The sequence below is a fragment of the Syngnathus floridae genome, unplaced genomic scaffold (assembly GCF_059516105.1).
Source record: "Syngnathus floridae isolate MCC-2025c unplaced genomic scaffold, RoL_Sflo_1.0 HiC_scaffold_24, whole genome shotgun sequence".
NCBI lineage: Eukaryota > Metazoa > Chordata > Actinopteri > Syngnathiformes > Syngnathidae > Syngnathus > Syngnathus floridae.
The window spans coordinates 1,232,239-1,251,320 of NW_028284053.1; the positions used below are offsets into that span (position 1 = coordinate 1,232,239).

Consider the following 19,082-nt stretch of genomic DNA (forward strand, 5'->3'; position numbering starts at 1 on the left):
AAGAAGCTTGTTGACGCTGTGCCTTTGGGCTCTTGCAGAATCTCACCAACGAGGAGCAGGTGGTCGTGATTCACGCCAGGACCCTTCTCACCCTAGCCGAGAAGGTAACGCGCACGTCCACGCACGCTCTCGCATTCTGCTTATGTGACAGCAGCCTTTCCTCAGTGGTTAGAATACATCAAAGTGACCAAGTCAACACTTCAACAGAAGATGTTGGACATTGAAAGTGAGAAGGTAGACAGACACGCGACATCAGCCAAGGGGAACTCCGGCAATGTGCCCCAACAATTCTGACCTTGAGCTGTGCTAGGATATGTTCTGCAAGCAGAAGGGCTACCTGGATGAAGAGTTGGACTTCAGGAAGTGTTCCATGGACCAGGCTCATAAGGTAAGCCGCCCTCAAATCTCCCGCCGGACCACTGATGGACGAGGATTGCGGCCCAGAGGATCCTGGAGCTGGAGGCCATGTTGTACGAGGCGCTACCGCAGCGGGACTGCCCCGCCACGGACGGCGAAAAAGCCAGCCACGCTGGCGTGAATGACGTGCTGACGGCGGATCAGAGAGAAGAGCTTAGGAGCGCCGTGGACCAATGGAAGCGAGCCCTGATGTGCGAGTTGAGGGAGCGCGACGCTTGCATCCTCCAAGAGAGAATGGATCTGCTGCACAGCGCGCAACAGGTAAGGGCCCAAAGCCAGCCCGGCACTTACTTGCACGCTTACTGGCTTTTGAATGCCACTTTCCATTTGTCCGTCCTAGAGGAACAAAGAGCTGAAAGAATTCATCGAAGCTCAGAAGAGACAAATCAAACAATTGGAGGAGAAGTTTCTGTTTCTCTTTCTATTCTTCTCCTTGGCCTTCATTCTGTGGCCCTAACACCAGCTGGTGAGTGAGCTCCAGCGGCACCGCACTCGACACCTCCGATACACTGCCAGCCGGTCTCAGACGTTGGCAGACGCTCCGATGCCAACGTATACCCCCCGCCACGGTGACAGAGGCACCGCGTCACACCGGCGCTCATCCAATCAGAAGGCAGGAAAAGCAAATTCACATGCAGGGCACTTTTGAACCAGAAGAGAGCGCCACAAAAAACGGTTGTTGCCCCAAACGCGCACTAAAAAGGGTCAGAATAACAAGAGTCCCACTGGCCAGCCGGGGCCACCCGTCCAGCTGTTTCTTCAGGGGGGAAAAAAATTGGAGTCACCGGTGAGTACATTTTGCATTTAGCTCTGCTTTTCTGCTTCTGTCTTCAAGTGTGTGGCATCCTGCGATCAAAGAGTCAGCCAACCCCAAAGCGGTTGACCTCAACGTCCCACCACCATGCCTACCAGAGCAGGTGACGTGATGCTTTGGACAACCTTCCGTCTCAGATGCCCAAAAGTACTCTTTGCCACATCTGCGGCAATACGGTGTCTTTTCAAAGGTGCAAATAAATCCAGCGTGGGCGGAACACGCACGTCTTCGGTTTTTCCCGCTTTGTTTGTGTGACAGCTGTTGTGAAAATTTTATACAAATAAAGTTGTATAGTACAGGTTTGGCCAAGCCGCAACTCCCGAACCGCATGCGGCTCTTTTATGTTCATATCAACATTTGTGTGTGTGTGTGTGTGTGTGTGTGGGGGGGGGGGGGTTGTGCGTGTTGGCTTCACTTGAGTTCAATTTGGTATTTTGGTCAAAAGCGCATGTGGTGAAATTCCACAAAGTAGGATGGGCAAACACATTTCTTTAAACTATGAGTGTCAATTGGGCTCTCGAAATGGCAGGGAAAAGATGCACAGCAAAACGAAAATACGTAGATGAACACAGGACGTTTTAATCAGAGTGGGAAAGTTTCTATTTTTTGTTGAACGTGATGGCAAACCATTCTGCCTGATATGTCAGACCTCAGCGCATTTCAAAGATTCAAATCTTCAGCGCCATGCACTTCAGCTCACTCCATGCTAACATTGATCAGGCGTCGAACCCGCATCATCATGCTTAAGAGGTGGCCATGCTAACCAGTGCGCCATTATGTCAACGCATAATAACTAAGTCTACTGGTCAAAACAGCGGTTACTATATGACGTCGCTACGTCGTGGTCACGTGACGCAGACAAGACGTCAATGGACGTGGGCAGAGTTAACTTGTTTAAAAGGGAGTAGGCAGAAGAAATATTTAATTTATTTAAATCTATTTTGAGTGCACACCATTATGCCAATGCATAACAACTGTAAATCTACTAAACAAAACAGCGGTTGCTATATGACATCTGCCACGTCGTGGTCACGTGACATACGTGACGTCGATGGGCGTAACTTTCGCCGGAATTCAAATCCGCGGGGAGAGTTAACTTGTTTAAAAGAGAGTGGGCAGAAGAATTATTTAATTTATTTAAATCTATTTGGTGTGTGCGCCATTATGTCAATGCATAACAACTGTAAGTCTACTAAACAAAACAGCGGTTGCTATTTGACGTCTGCCACGTCGTGGTCACGTGACGCGGACGTGACGTCGACGCCTACTTTACATCCCACCGATCACAGGACTCCTCGGCTGCATAACCGTGCCCCCTTCCCAACCAATCGGATTTGCTATACGCGAAAACGACGCCAATGGAAAGAGCTTCCGCCCAAATTTAAATCCGTGGGCGTGGCTCGCAGCAGGAAGTAGGAAAATGGCGGCGATGTTGACAAAGACACAGCGGATGGTAACATACGACTAACAAGAGAAATATTTTTGTTTTCTGCTTGCAACTGGACCGTCCAGAGCGTACACGGTAAGTACAACTCATCGTTTTTAAAAAGAAGTACTTTTGTTGCCCTGAAAAGCGAGTGAGCGTGGCGTTTGTGGGGGACGTCGAATTTCGACGATTCTTTCTGGTCAACGGTTGTAAATGATTGTGTTGATTAAAAAAGAAAACTTGATGTAACTCTACTTTTAACTGCCGTTTCAGATAGATTTGGAATTGCATCACATCCAATTTTGCCTAGAGCGTACACGGTAAGTAACACTCGTTGTGTTTAAGGAGATTTACGTTTGTAATAGCAGAAGTGTAGCCGCGTTGCGTTGTACGTGTGAATGTTGGTCCGGGCGAAATGTTAATGTTTAATTTCATTCCTTTAGGTTCCACGGTGTTTGTTGGCTGCAAGTTTTCCACTGCAAGAAGAGGCTCATATCATTGACCAGGAGCGAGCTACAATGGTGAGTAGCCATAACATTTATGTTAAACACTTCCTATTTCATGTCTAACAGTACTTGATTTAACAAATAACCATAAATAAATACAGTGTGGGCACTGAAGTTAACATATGTGATTATACTGCCTAATCTGTCACCGAGTAGATTGTTGCAAAGTAATATAAGATCCAAAGTTGTAATTCAGAATAGTTTTCAAAAGAAGGCCATTAGAATTATATACAAGTCTGATTACCCTGAACAAGCTATTAATTAAATCACAAATTCTTCAATTCAAAGATTTGGTAGATTATCAGACAAATAATGTCTAACAGTAATTGATTTAACACATCACGATAAGTAGATTGAGTGTGGGCACTCTCAAGTTAACATATGTGATTATACTGCCTAATCTGTTACAGAGTATGTTGTTGCCAAGTAATGTAGAATAGATCCAAAGTAGTAATCCAGAATAGTTTTGAAGAGGCCATTAGAATGATAAACAAATCTGATTACCTTGAACATAATAACAAGCTAAGTGTTTAATATGTCCTATGAAGTCAAAATTGGGCACCATCATGTGGTGAAATTTGGAATTGCATCACATCCAATTTTGCCTGGGAACAAACAGATTACATAAATCTTAGTTTTGAATAAGCCACTCCTTCTCAAACAAGTAAACTCTGCCCATTTTGCGCAGTAGATGTTCTGTTAATATCTAGTATTTATACAAAGTCATAATTTAAATTGCTTTCAACCTTCATTCATCGGTTCAACCAACATTACTCGCTCTTATTACCAACTTGTATTGATTTAACTAAGCGTTTAATACTTCCTATCAGGTCTCAAATCGAGATTTGGCAAAATACAATTTCAGCAAATCCAATTTTGCCAGGGAACAAAAATAGATTAAATAAACTAAATAAGTCCTCTTCCCATTAAATAAATCAGAAAAGTCTGTCTTGTAACCAGTCCTCTTCAAACAAGTAAAGTCTGCCCATTTTGTGCCGTAGATTTTGTGTCTATGCCTAGTATTTAAACAAAATCATAATTTAAACGACTTCTTTCCTTCATTCACTTTGGAAATTTGGAATTGCAGCAAATCGAATTTTGGCAGGGAACAAAAATAGATCAATTAAACTAAATAAGTCTTCTTCCCATTAAATAAATTAAAAAAGTCTGTCTTGTAACCAGTCCTTTTCAAACAAGTAAAGTCTGCCCATTTTGTGCCGTCGATTTTGTGTTAATGCCTAGTATTTATACAAAATCATAATTTAAAGGACTTCATTCCTTCATTCACTTTGGAAATTTGGAATTGCAGCACATCAAATTTTGCCTGGGAAGAAAAGTAGATTAAATAAATTTAATAAGTCTTACTACTTCCCATTAAATAAATTAAATACGTCTTACTTGTTCCCACTCCTTTTCAAAACAGTAGTTTAAAACGAGGGCCCTTCACTCAATCTTTAACCCCAACCCCGCACGTTGTGTTGTATCTGTGAATGTTGGTTGTGGCCAAATGATAGTTTTCTTTCATTCGTTTAGGTTCCAAGAAAACTTGATGTAACTCTACTTTTAACTGCCGTTTCAGATAAGCGGGTATTACGTCGCAGTCATGTGCCGCGGATATGACGTAATTGCCCGAACCTCCGCCAAAATTCAAATCTGTTGGCGCGATGGCCGTGAGCCACTGAGCAGCGACGATTATCAACAGAAATATCTTTATTTTCTGCTTGCAACTGGACCGTCTAGAGCGTACACGGTAAGTAACACTCATTGTGTTTAAGGAGATTTACGTTTGTAATAGCAGAAGTGTAGCCGCGTTGCGTTGTACGTGTGAAAATTGGTCGAGGCGAAATGTTAATGTTTAATTTCATTCCTTTAGGTTCCACGGTGTTTGTTGGCTGCAAGTTTTCCACTGCAAGAAGAGGCTCGTATCATTGACCAGGAGCGAGCTACAATGGTGAGTAGCCATAACATTTATGTTAAACACTTCCTATTTCATGTCTAACAGTACTTGATTTAACAAATAACCATAAATAAATACAGTGTGGGCACTGAAGTTAACATATGTGATTATACTGCCTAATCTGTCACGGAGTAGATTGTTGCAAAGTAATATAAGATCCAAAGTTGTAATTCAGAATAGTTTTCAAAAGAAGGCCATTAGAATTATATACAAGTCTGATTACCCTGAACAAGCTATTAATTAAATCACAAATTCTTCAATTCAAAGATTTGGTAGATTATCAGACAAATAATGTCTAACAGTAATTGATTTAACACATCACGATAAGTAGATTGAGTGTGGGCACTCTCAAGTTAACATATGTGATTATACTGCCTAATCTGTTACAGAGTATGTTGTTGCCAAGTAATGTAGAATAGATCCAAAGTAGTAATCCAGAATAGTTTTGAAGAGGCCATTAGAATGATAAACAAATCTGATTACCTTGAACATAATAACAAGCTAAGTGTTTAATATGTCCTATGAAGTCAAAATTGGGCACCATCATGTGGTGAAATTTGGAATTGCATCACATCCAATTTTGCCTGGGAACAAACAGATTACATAAATCTTAGTTTTGAATAAGCCACTCCTTCTCAAACAAGTAAACTCTGCCCATTTTGCGCAGTAGATGTTCTGTTAATATCTAGTATTTATACAAAGTCATAATTTAAATTGCTTTCAACCTTCATTCATCGGTTCAACCAACATTACTCGCTCTTATTACCAACTTGTATTGATTTAACTAAGCGTTTAATACTTCCTATCAGGTCTCAAATCGAGATTTGGCAAAATACAATTTCAGCAAATCCAATTTTGCCAGGGAACAAAAATAGATTAAATAAACTAAATAAGTCCTCTTCCCATTAAATAAATCAGAAAAGTCTGTCTTGTAACCAGTCCTCTTCAAACAAGTAAAGTCTGCCCATTTTGTGCCGTAGATTTTGTGTCTATGCCTAGTATTTAAACAAAATCATAATTTAAACGACTTCTTTCCTTCATTCACTTTGGAAATTTGGAATTGCAGCAAATCAAATTTTGGCAGGGAACAAAAATAGATCAATTAAACTAAATAAGTCTTCTTCCCATTAAATAAATTAAAAAAGTCTGTCTTGTAACCAGTCCTTTTCAAACAAGTAAAGTCTGCCCATTTTGTGCCGTCGATTTTGTGTTAATGCCTAGTATTTATACAAAATCATAATTTAAAGGACTTCATTCCTTCATTCACTTTGGAAATTTGGAATTGCAGCACATCAAATTTTGCCTGGGAAGAAAAGTAGATTAAATAAATTTAATAAGTCTTACTACTTCCCATTAAATAAATTAAATACGTCTTACTTGTTCCCACTCCTTTTCAAAACAGTAGTTTAAAACGAGGGCCCTTCACTCAATCTTTAACCCCAACCCCGCACGTTGTGTTGTATCTGTGAATGTTGGTTGTGGCCAAATGATAGTTTTCTTTCATTCGTTTAGGTTCCAAGAAAACTTGATGTAACTCTACTTTTAACTGCCGTTTCAGATAAGCGGGTATTACGTCGCAGTCATGTGCCGTGGATATGACGTAATTGCCCGAACCTCCGCCAAAATTCAAATCTGTTGGCGCGATGGCCGTGAGCCACTGAGCAGCGACGATTATCAACAGAAATATCTTTATTTTCTGCTTGCAACTGGACCGTCTAGAGCGTACACGGTAAGTAACACTCATTGTGTTTAAGGAGATTTACGTTTGTAATAGCAGAAGTGTAGCCGCGTTGCGTTGTACGTGTGAAAATTGGTCGAGGCGAAATGTTAATGTTTAATTTCATTCCTTTAGGTTCCACGGTGTTTGTTGGCTGCAAGTTTTCCACTGCAAGAAGAGGCTCGTATCATTGACCAGGAGCGAGCTACAATGGTGAGTAGCCATAACATTTATGTTAAACACTTCCTATTTCATGTCTAACAGTACTTGATTTAACAAATAACCATAAATAAATACAGTGTGGGCACTGAAGTTAACATATGTGATTATACTGCCTAATCTGTCACGGAGTAGATTGTTGCAAAGTAATATAAGATCCAAAGTTGTAATTCAGAATAGTTTTCAAAAGAAGGCCATTAGAATTATATACAAGTCTGATTACCCTTAACATAACAACAAGCTATTAATTAAATCACAAATTCTTCAATTCAAAGATTTGGTAGATTATCAGACAAATAATGTCTAACAGTAATTGATTTAACACATCACGATAAGTAGATTGAGTGTGGGCACTCTCAAGTTAACAGATATGATTATACTGCCTAATCTGTTACAGAGTATGTTGTTGCCAAGTAATGTAGAATAGATCCAAAGTAGTAATCCAGAATAGTTTTGAAGAGGCCATTAGAATAATAAACAAATCTGATTACCTTGAACATAATAACAAGCTAAGTGTTTAATATGTCCTATGAAGTCAAAATTGGGCACCATCATGTGGTGAAATTTGGAATTGCATCACATCCAATTTTGCCTGGGAACAAACAGATTAAATAAATCTTAGTTTTGAATAAGCCACTCCTTCTCAAACAAGTAAACTCTGCCCATTTCGCGCAGTAGATGTTCTGTTAATATCTAGTATTTATACAAAGTCATAATTTAAATTGCTTTCAACCTTCATTCATCGGTTCAACCAACATTACTCGCTCTTATTACCAACTTGTATTGATTTAACTAAGCGTTTAATACTTCCTATCAGGTCTCAAGGCAAGATTTGGCAAAATACAATTTCAGCAAATCCAATTTTGCCAGGGAACAAAAATAGATTAAATAAACTAAATAAGTCTTCTTCCCATTAAATAAATCAGAAAAGTCTGTCTTGTAACCAGTCCTCTTCAAACAAGTAAAGTCTGCCCATTTTGTGCCGTAGATTTTGTGTCTATGCCTAGTATTTAAACAAAATCATAATTTAAACGACTTCTTTCCTTCATTCACTTTGGAAATTTGGAATTGCAGCAAATCGAATTTTGCCAGGGAACAAAAATAGATCAATTAAACTAAATAAGTCTTCTTCCCATTAAATAAATTAAAAAAGTCTGTCTTGTAACCAGTCCTTTTCAAACAAGTAAAGTCTGCCCATTTTGTGCCGTCGATTTTGTGTTAATGCCTAGTATTTATACAAAATCATAATTTAAAGGACTTCATTCCTTCATTCACTTTGGAAATTTGGAATTGCAGCACATCAAATTTTGCCTGGGAAGAAAAGTAGATTAAATAAATTTAATAAGTCTTACTACTTCCCATTAAATAAATTAAATACGTCTTACTTGTTCCCACTCCTTTACAAAAAAGTAGTTTAAAACGAGGTCCCTTCACTCAACCTTTAACCCTATTTATTCACCTTCTAGGCTAAGTGTTAAAGGCTAAGTGTTAAAGGCTAAGTGTTAAAGGCTAAGTGTTAGAGGCTAAGTGCCAGAGGCTAGGCGCCAGAGGCGAGTTTTTGTGGGCTGAAGTTTTAGTGGGGTTAGTGTGAATACAATCCAAAAGAATACAACAGAATACAATACAATAGAATTAATACATAGATTAAATTCAATAGCTCTTACTACTTCCCATTAAATAAATTAAATACGTCTTACTTGTTCCCAATCCTTTTCAAAAAAGTAGTTTAAAACGAGGGCCCTTCACTCAACCTTTAACCTCAACCCCGCACGTCACATTGTGTTGTATCTGTGAATGTTGGTTGTGGCCAAATGATAGTTTTCTTTCATTCGTTTAGGTTCCACGGTGTTTGTTGGCTATGTTTTCCACTGTCAGAAGGATGAAAATACAAAGTACAACGCTTGGACGTGGGCGAAGACGTCACCGGTGAGTCCTTCCTTCCTATTTATTTACCTTCTAGATGCTAGAGGCTAAGTGTTAGAGGCTAAGTGTTAGAGGCTAAGTGTTAAACACAATACGAACAACACAACGATACTGCACTGAACAACACGATACCGCACTGAGAAACACGATACCGCACTGAACAACACGATACCGCACTGAACAACACCATGCCGCACTGAACACCATGCCACACTGAACAACACCATCCCGCACTGAACAACACCATGCCGCACTAAACAACACCATGCCGCACTGAACAACACCATGCCTCACTGAACGACACCATGCCGCACTGAAAGACACCATGCCGCACTGAACGACACCATGCCGCACTGAAAGACACCATCCCGCACTGAACACCATGCCGCACTGAACAACACCATCCTGCACTGAACAACACCATCCCGCACTGAACAACACCATGCCGCACTGAACAACATTATGCCGCACTGAACATTATGCCGCACTGAACAACACCATGCCGCACTGAACAACATTATGCCGCACTGAACAACACCATGCCGCACTGAACAACACCATGCCGCACTGAACAACACCATGCCGCACTGAACAACATTATGCCGCACTGAACAACACCATGCCGCACTGAACAACACCATCCTGCACTGAACAACACCATTCCGCATTGAACACCATGCCGCACTGAACAACACCATCCCGCACTGAACAACACCATCCCGCACTGAACAACACCATGCCGCACTGAACAACATTATGCCGCACTGAACAACATTATGCCGCACTGAAAAACACCATGCCGCACTGAACAACACCATGCCGCACTGAACAACACCATGCCGCACTGAACAACATTATAACGCACTGAACAACACCATCCCGCACTGAACAACACCATGCCGCACTAAACAACATTATGCCGCACTGAACAACATTATGCCGAAATGAACAACACCATGCCGCACTGAACAACACCATGCCGCACTGAACAACACCATCCTGCACTGAACAACACCATCCCGCACTGAACAACACCATGCCGCACTGAACAACACCATGCCGCACTGAACAACACCATGCCGCAATGAACAACACCATCCCGCACTGAACAACATTATGCCGCACTGAACAACATTATGCCGCACTGAACAACACCATGCCGCACTGAACAACACCATGCCGCACTGAACAACACCATCCTGCACTGAACAACACCACCCCGCACTGAACAACACCATGCCGCACTGAACAACATTATGGCGCACTGAACAACATTATGCCGCACTGAACAACACCATGCCGCACTGAACAACACCATGCCGCACTGAACAACACCATGCCGCAATGAACAACACCATCCCGCACTGAACAACACCATGCCGCACTGAGCAACACCATGCCGCACTGAACAACACCATCCTGCACTGAACAACACCATGCCGCACTGAACAACACCATTCCGCACTGAACAACACCATGCCGCACTGAACAACATTACGCTGCACTGAACAACACCATGCCGCACTGAACAACACCATGCCGCACTGAACAACACCATGCCGCATTGAACAACACCATGCCGCATTGAACAACACCATGCCGCACTGAACAACACCATCCTGCACTGAACAACACCATGCCGCATTGAACAACACCATGCCGCACTGAACAACACCATCCTGCACTGAACAACACCATCCCGCACTGAACAACACCATCCCGCATTGAACAACACCATCCTGCACTGAACAACACCATGCCGCACTGAACAACACCATGCCGCACTGAACAACACCATTCCGCACTGAACAACACCATGCCGCACTGAACAACACCATCCTGCACTGAACAACACCATCCCGCACTGAACAACACCATGCCGCATTGAACAACACCATCCTGCACTGAACAACACCATCCTGCACTGAACAACACCATGCCGCACTGAACAACACCATGCCGCACTGAACAACACCATGCCGCACTGAACAACACGATGCCGCACTGAACAACATTATGCCGCACTGAACAACATTATGTCGCACTGAACAACACCATGCCGCACTGAACAACACCATGCCGCACTGAACAACATTATGCCGCACTGAAAAACACCATGCCGCACTGAACAACACCATCCCGCACTGAACAACACCATGCCGCATTGAACAACACCATGCCGCACTGAACAACACCATGCTGCACTGAACAACATTATGCTGCACTGAACAACACGATCCTGCATTGAACAACACCATGCCGCACTGAACAACACCATCCTGCACTGAACAACACCATCCTGCACTGAACAACACCACCCCGCACTGAACAACACGATCCCGCATTGAACACCATCCCGCACTGAACAACACCATGCCGCACTGAACAACACCATTCCGCACTGAACAACACCATGCCGCACTGAACAACACCATGCCGCACTGAACAACACCATGCCGCACTGAACAACACCATGCCGCACTGAACAACATTATGCCGCACTGAACAACACCATGCCGCACTGAACAACACCATCCCGCACTGAACAACACCATGCCGCATTGAACAACACCATGCCGCACTGAACAACACCATCCTGCACTGAACAACACCATCCCGCACTAAACAACACCATGCCGCACTGAACAACATTATGGCGCACTGGACAACATTATGCCGCACTGAACAACACCATGCCGCACTGAACAACACCATGCCGCACTGAACAACACCATGCCGCACTGAACAACACCATGCCGCACTGAACAACATTATGCCGCACTGAACAACACCATGCCGCACTGAACAACACCATGCCGCACTGAACAACACGATCCCGCATTGAACAACACCATCCTGCACTGAACAACACCATGCCGCACTGAACAACACCATGCCGCACTGAACAACACCATTCCGCACTGAACAACACCATGCCGCACTGAACGACACCATCCTGCACTGAACAACACCATCCCGCACTGAACAACACCATGCCGCATTAAACAACACCATGCCGCACTGAACAACACCATCCTGCACTGAACAACACCATGCCGCACTGAACAACACCATGCCGCACTGAACAACACCATGCCGCACTGAACAACATTATGCCGCACTGAACAACATTATGCCGCACTAAACAACATTATGTCGCACTGAACAACACCATGCCGCACTGAACAACACCATGCTGCACTGAACAACATTATGCCGCACTGAACAACACGATCCCGCATTGAACAACACCATCCCGCAGTGAACAACACCATGCCGCATTGAACAACACCATGCCGCACTGAACAACACCATGCTGCACTGAACAACATTATGCTGCACTGAACAACACGATCCTGCATTGAACAACACCATGCCGCACTGAACAACACCATCCTGCACTGAACAACACCATCCTGCACTGAACAACACCACCCCGCACTGAACAACACGATCCCGCATTGAACAACACCATCCCGCACTGAACAACACCATGCCGCACTGAACAACACCATTCCGCACTGAACAACACCATGCCGCACTGAACAACACCATGCCGCACTGAACAACACCATGCCGCACTGAACAACACCATGCCGCACTGAACAACATTATGCCGCACTGAACAACACCATGCCGCACTGAACAACACCATCCCGCACTGAACAACACCATGCCGCATTGAACAACACCATGCCGCACTGAACAACACCATCCTGCACTGAACAACACCATCCCGCACTAAACAACACCATGCCGCACTGAACAACATTATGGCGCACTGGACAACATTATGCCGCACTGAACAACACCATGCCGCACTGAACAACACCATGCCGCACTGAACAACACCATGCCGCACTGAACAACACCATGCCGCACTGAACAACATTATGCCGCACTGAACAACACCATGCCGCACTGAACAACACCATGCCGCACTGAACAACACGATCCCGCATTGAACAACACCATCCTGCACTGAACAACACCATGCCGCACTGAACAACACCATCCCGCACTAAACAACACCATGCCGCACTGAACAACACCATGCCGCACTGGACAACATTATGCCGCACTGAACAACACCATGCCGCACTGAACAACACCATGCCGCACTGAACAACACCATGCCGCACTGAACAACACCATGCCGCACTGAACACCATGCCGCACTGAACAACACCATGCCGCACTGAACAACACCATGCCGCACTGAACAACACGATCCCGCATTGAACAACACCATCCTGCACTGAACAACACCATGCCGCACTGAACAACACCATGCCGCACTGAACAACACCATTCCGCACTGAACAACACCATGCCGCACTGAACAACACCATCCTGCACTGAACAACACCATCCCGCACTGAACAACACCATGCCGCATTGAACAACACCATGCCGCACTGAACAACACCATCCTGCACTGAACAACACCATGCCGCACTGAACAACACCATGCCGCACTGAACATCACCATGCCGCACTGAACAACATTATGCCGCACTGAACAACATTATGCCGCACTAAACAACATTATGCCGCACTGAACAACACCATGCTGCACTGAACAACATTATGCCGCACTGAACAACACGATCCCGCATTGAACAACACCATCCCGCAGTGAACAACACCATGCCGCATTGAACAACACCATGCCGCACTGAACAACACCATGCTGCACTGAACAACATTATGCTGCACTGAACAACACGATCCTGCATTGAACAACACCATGCCGCACTGAACAACACCATCCTGCACTGAACAACACCTTTCCACACTGAACAACACCATGCCGCACTGAACAACATTATGCCGCACTGAACAACACCATGCCGCACTGAACAACACCATGCCGCACTGAACAACACCATGCCGCACTGAACAACACCATGCCGCAATGAACAACACCATCCCGCACTGAACAACACCATGCCGCATTGAACAACACCATGCCGCACTGAACAACACCATCCCGCACTGAACAACACCACCCCGCACTGAACAACACGATCCCGCATTGAACAACACCATCCCGGACTGAACAACACCATGCCGCACTGAACAACACCATTCCGCACTGAACAACACCATGCCGCACTGAACAACACCATGCCGCACTGAACAACACCATGCCGCACTGAACAACACCATGCCGCACTGAACAACATTATGCCGCACTGAACAACACCATGCCGCACTGAACAACACCATCCCGCACTGAACAACACCATGCCGCATTGAACAACACCATGCCGCACTGAACAACACCATCCTGCACTGAACAACACCATCCCGCACTGAACAACACCATGCCGCACTGAACAACATTATGGCGCACTGAACAACATTATGCCGCACTGAACAACACCATGCCGCACTGAACAACACCATGCCGCACTGAACAACACCATGCCGCACTGAACAACATTATGCCGCACTGAACAACATTATGCCGCACTGAACAACACCATGCCGCACTGAACAACACCATGCCGCACTGAACAACACCATGCCGCACTGAACAACACGACGTCGCACTGAACAACACGACGCCGCACAGAACAACACGACGCCGCACAGAATAACACAATACCGCACAGAACAACACAATACCGCACAAACAGTTTTAGATAATATTACGTCGCAGTCATGTGACGCGGACATGACGTCAATAGGCGGAACTCACGGCAAAATTATAATCCGTGGGCGTGGCTTGCAACAGGAAGTAGGAAAGCGGCAGTTCTGGCAAACAAGACACAGCTGTTAGTAACACGATGACTAACAAGGCAAATATTTTTGTTTTCAGCTTGCAACTTGACCGTCTAGAGCGTACAAGGTAATTACAACTGTTTTTTTTTAGCCCTGAAAAGCGAGGGAGTGTGGCGTTTGGGAGGAATGTCGAACTCGGCGTCTGCTTCCAGCCACAGACGCCAAATTTCGACGATTATTTCGACTGGTCAACGGTTGTAAATTATTGCGTTGACTAAAAACTTTATTTAACTCTACTCTTAACTTTGCCGTTTCAGATATGCGGGTATTACACCGCGGAAATGACGTCAATAGGCTGAACTCTCGCCAAAATTCAAATCTGTGGGCGCAATGGCCTTGAGCGAGACACCGGATACAAACACGACGATTATCAACAGAAATATCTTTATTTTCCGCTTGCAAGTGGACCGTCTAGAGCGTACACGGTAAGTACAACTCATTGTGTTTAAAAAGATTTACGTTTGTGTAGTTTGCGTTGCGTTGTATCTGTGAATGTTGGTTGAGGCTAAATGTTAATGTTTAATTTCATTCCTTTAGGTTCCACGGTGTTTGTTGGCTGTATGTTTTCCACTGCAAGAAGAGGCTCGTATCATTGACCAGCAGGAGCTACAATGGTGAGTACCCCTTTCGTCTTCCATTTATGTTAAACACTTCCTATTTCATGTCTAACAGTACTCGATTTAACAAATAACCATAAATAAATACAGTGTGGGCAGTCACGTTAACATATGTGATTATCCTGCCTAATATGTTTATCACAAATATGTCACTAATCACTAATATGTTTATTTGTTTATCACAACACCTTTGGACCTTCAGCAATCGATTATTTACCTTCATCTACATAGAGACAGAACGATGGTGTCTTAAACATCTCATTCATTTCACCAAATAACTTCACGCAGGTGGATAACGGCCGTCTCGGTCACGCTATGTTGCGTGATGCAGTTTTGAAGAACCAAATGCATTTATTCAATGAATAAGTCAAGCTAGTTCTATGTTTATGATGTTGTAAGTTACGGTACCGATTGAAGTTGAGTTCGAAGCCAGTGGAAAACAGCGCTGCGTTTGTGCTCTCCAGGTACAAATGTTGTGATCTCTGACTGACGACCGGGCGAGACTCGAGTAAGAGATGTCCAAACGAGCTCCGGCAGGGCGGGCCAAGGCGGAGCGAACGGACGCCCTTCAGGCCGCCAATGACGAGCTGAGAACCAAACTGATGGACGTCCAGTTAGAACTTCAGCAGGAGAAGAACAAGGTGAAAACCTCAACAGACAGACACTGCCTGCCTCCCTGCCTGCCTCCCTGCCTGCCTCCCTGCCTGCCTCCCTCCCTCCCAGTTTTCCCGATGTAGATTAGACATGCGTGTGCCATGACTGTGTCAGCCTACATCAACAAATGCACCGAGGACGTCAGCACCACTAAGAATATCATCACCCGGGGCAACCAACGACCCTGGATGACTGAGGAGGTACGTCAAACGCTACGAGCGCGGAACTCTGCCTTCAAGTCTGGCGACAAGGAGACACTGAGGACAGCGAGAGCCAACTTGAACCGTGCCATCAGGATAGCGAAGCGAGACCGCAGTCGAAAATTTCAGGATCGTTTCCACGACGTCAAAAACATCAGGAGTATGTGGCAAGGCATACGGGCGATTACAGACTACAACTCACCCTCCCCCCCCCCGGTGGGTGTAGTTGATGCTGACTTTCTAAATGGTCTAAATAACTTCTTTGGGAGGTTCGAGGCACTAAACGGCACTCCAGCAGTTAAAACTGTCCCCCATCAGGAAGAGGAGGTACTCTGCCTTGACTCCGCCGATGTGTTGAAGACCCTGAGGAGAGTCAACCCCTGTAAGGCCCCTGGCCCCGACAACATTCCTGGGCGTGTGTTCAGGGAATGTGCAAGTCATCTGGCTGGGGTCATCACAGACATTTTTAACACCTCGCTGGGCCAAGCCACAGTGCCGGCGTGCTTTAAGACTGCCTCCATCATTCCGGTGCCGAAGAAACCTCAAATCACCTCATTTAATGATTACCGGCCTGTTGCACTGACTCCGGTTATGATGAAGTGCTTCGAAAGGCTGCTTAAAGGTCACATCGTTTCCAGACTCCCCCTATTATTTGACCCGTTCCAGTTTGCCGACCGGCAAAACCGCTCCACTCAGGACGCCATCTCCTCCGTTCTTCACCTGAGCCTGGCTCACCTGGAGGAGAAGAACACCCATGTGCGGAGGCTGTTCCTGGACTTCAGCTCAGCGTTTAACACCATCATCCCACAGCATCTGGTAGGAAAATTGGAACACCTGGGCTTCAACACCCCCCTTCGCAACTGGCTGCTAGACTTCCTCACCAACAGACCTCAGTCAGTCCGGGTCGGACAGAACACCTCTGATGTCATCACCCTCAGCACAGGCTCCCTTCAGGGCTGCGTCCTGAGCCCCCTGCTGTGCACCCTGATGACACACGACTGCGTCCTCAGGTTCACCACCAATCACATCGTGAAGTCAGCAGACGACACAACGGTGGTGGGGCTCATCAGAGACAACAACGACCTGGACTACAGAGAGGAGGTGGAGCAGCTGGTGGGCTGGTGCAGAGAAAACAGCCTGATCCTGAATGAGGAGAAGATGAAGGAGATCATCGTCGACTTCAGGAAAAAACAGCCTCACCACGCTCCACTGATCATCAACAGCTCAGCTGTGGAGGTGGTCAGCACCACCAGATTCCTGGGGGTCCACATCACAGAAGACCTCACCTGGACTATGAACACTACGGCACTGGTCAAGAGGGCACAGAAGCGCTTGTACTTCCTGCGGAGGATGAGGAGAGCCCACCTGCCCCCACCCATCATGAGGACGTTCTACAGGAGCACCATAGAGAGCATTCTGACAAGCTGTCTCTCTGTGTGGTGTGGAGGCTGCACCGCCTCCGATTGGAAGAACGTGAGGAGAGTGGTGAGGACAGCAGAGAGGATCATAGGGGCTCCTCTTCCCTCCATTCAGGACATTTCATCTCAGCGCTGCATGTCCCGTGCCCGTAACATCATCAATGACCCATCACACCCCCACCATGGACTGTTCTCCCTGCTGCCCTCTGGGAAGAGGTTTGCAGCATCCGCTGCAGGTCCACCAGGTTCTGCAACAGCTTTTTCCCTGCTGTCATCAGACTGTTGAACACTAGAACTGTTGAGCTCTAAACTGAACTCTGCATCACACATTCACAGAACTGTACTTTATGACACTACGGACCTCTATCTTGCACTATCTCGCACTACCAACTTTACTGAACTTGTATAAACCCTTTAAATAGAAGTTTAATACATGGTTTAGCATTCCTCTGCACACTCTTGAATACTGTTTTGCCTACTTGCACTATTGCATAATTATCACTGCTGCACTTTATACTTATTTTTAATATATATATATATATATATATATATAGTATATATGTATATATATATATTTTCATAGGATATGTTACTTCTATTCAACTGCAATATCACTACTTTGTTGTAAGACGTATGCAACGGAATTTCGTTTTGTATGCACCATGTGCAGACAAGATGACAATAAAGTTTGTCTAAGTCTAAGTCATGTCAGGTCAGCTGTCTGGAGAGAGAGAGAAGTCAGGACCTGCGGGCGGAGCACCACCGTGCCACCGCCGCCATGACGGAACTCAAAAGCAAACTCCATGAGGAGAAGCAGAAAGAGTTAGCCATTACCAGGGAGACATTACTGCGGCAGCATGAAATGGAGCTGATGAGAGTGATCAAAATCAAAGATGGAGAGATCCAGCGACTGAATGCCTTGGTCCTCAGCCTGAGGGACGGCTCCATGGACAAGGTGATCCGCTCTATCCGTGTCTGACTATCCGCACGCCACGTCGGGCTTCGATGCGGCCGCTACCGTATTGTGTAGCTTGTCCCCAGTAAGCGTCGCGGCGCTCCGTTGCGGTCTCAACGGCCCGGTGTGGCGCAATGTCTGCTCAGGTGAGGAGGGGGGGCGCTTTGCTGGCGGAGGTGGAGGAGACGCGGCGGTGTCGGGAGACCGAGCGGTGTCGCCTCCACCAGGAGCGCGGAAGAAGCCCTGGCAGCGGCCCAGCAGGCCTGGCAGTCCCGAGCGGCCGAGCTCCGATCGGCTCATCACCAGCATCGGGAGGAGCTGAGCCGAACCAAGAGAGACTGCGAGAGGGAGATCCGCCGACTGGTAGGACTGATCAGATGCGCGGTGCGTGGCTATGTTCCCAATTTCGTTGTATACCTGCAGTGCAATGACACCTAAGGCATTCTATTCTATTCTATTTCACAAGAAG

General features: G+C 45.5%; 2 long non-coding RNA genes across 2 annotated transcripts; both read left to right on the plus strand.

Moving 5' to 3' along the window:
- The first annotated feature begins 759 nt into the window (after positions 1 to 759).
- On the plus strand, positions 760 to 1,461 carry LOC148378904 (uncharacterized). The gene is made up of 2 exons (XR_015855547.1): positions 760 to 883; positions 1,253 to 1,461. It is a non-coding gene; the product is annotated as an uncharacterized LOC148378904 (long non-coding RNA).
- A 1,638-nt stretch (positions 1,462 to 3,099) lies between these two features.
- On the plus strand, positions 3,100 to 5,105 carry LOC148378905 (uncharacterized). Its single transcript, XR_015855563.1, has 3 exons — positions 3,100 to 3,178; positions 4,743 to 4,913; positions 5,037 to 5,105. It is a non-coding gene; the product is annotated as an uncharacterized LOC148378905 (long non-coding RNA).
- Positions 5,106 to 19,082: the final 13,977 nt, after the last annotated feature.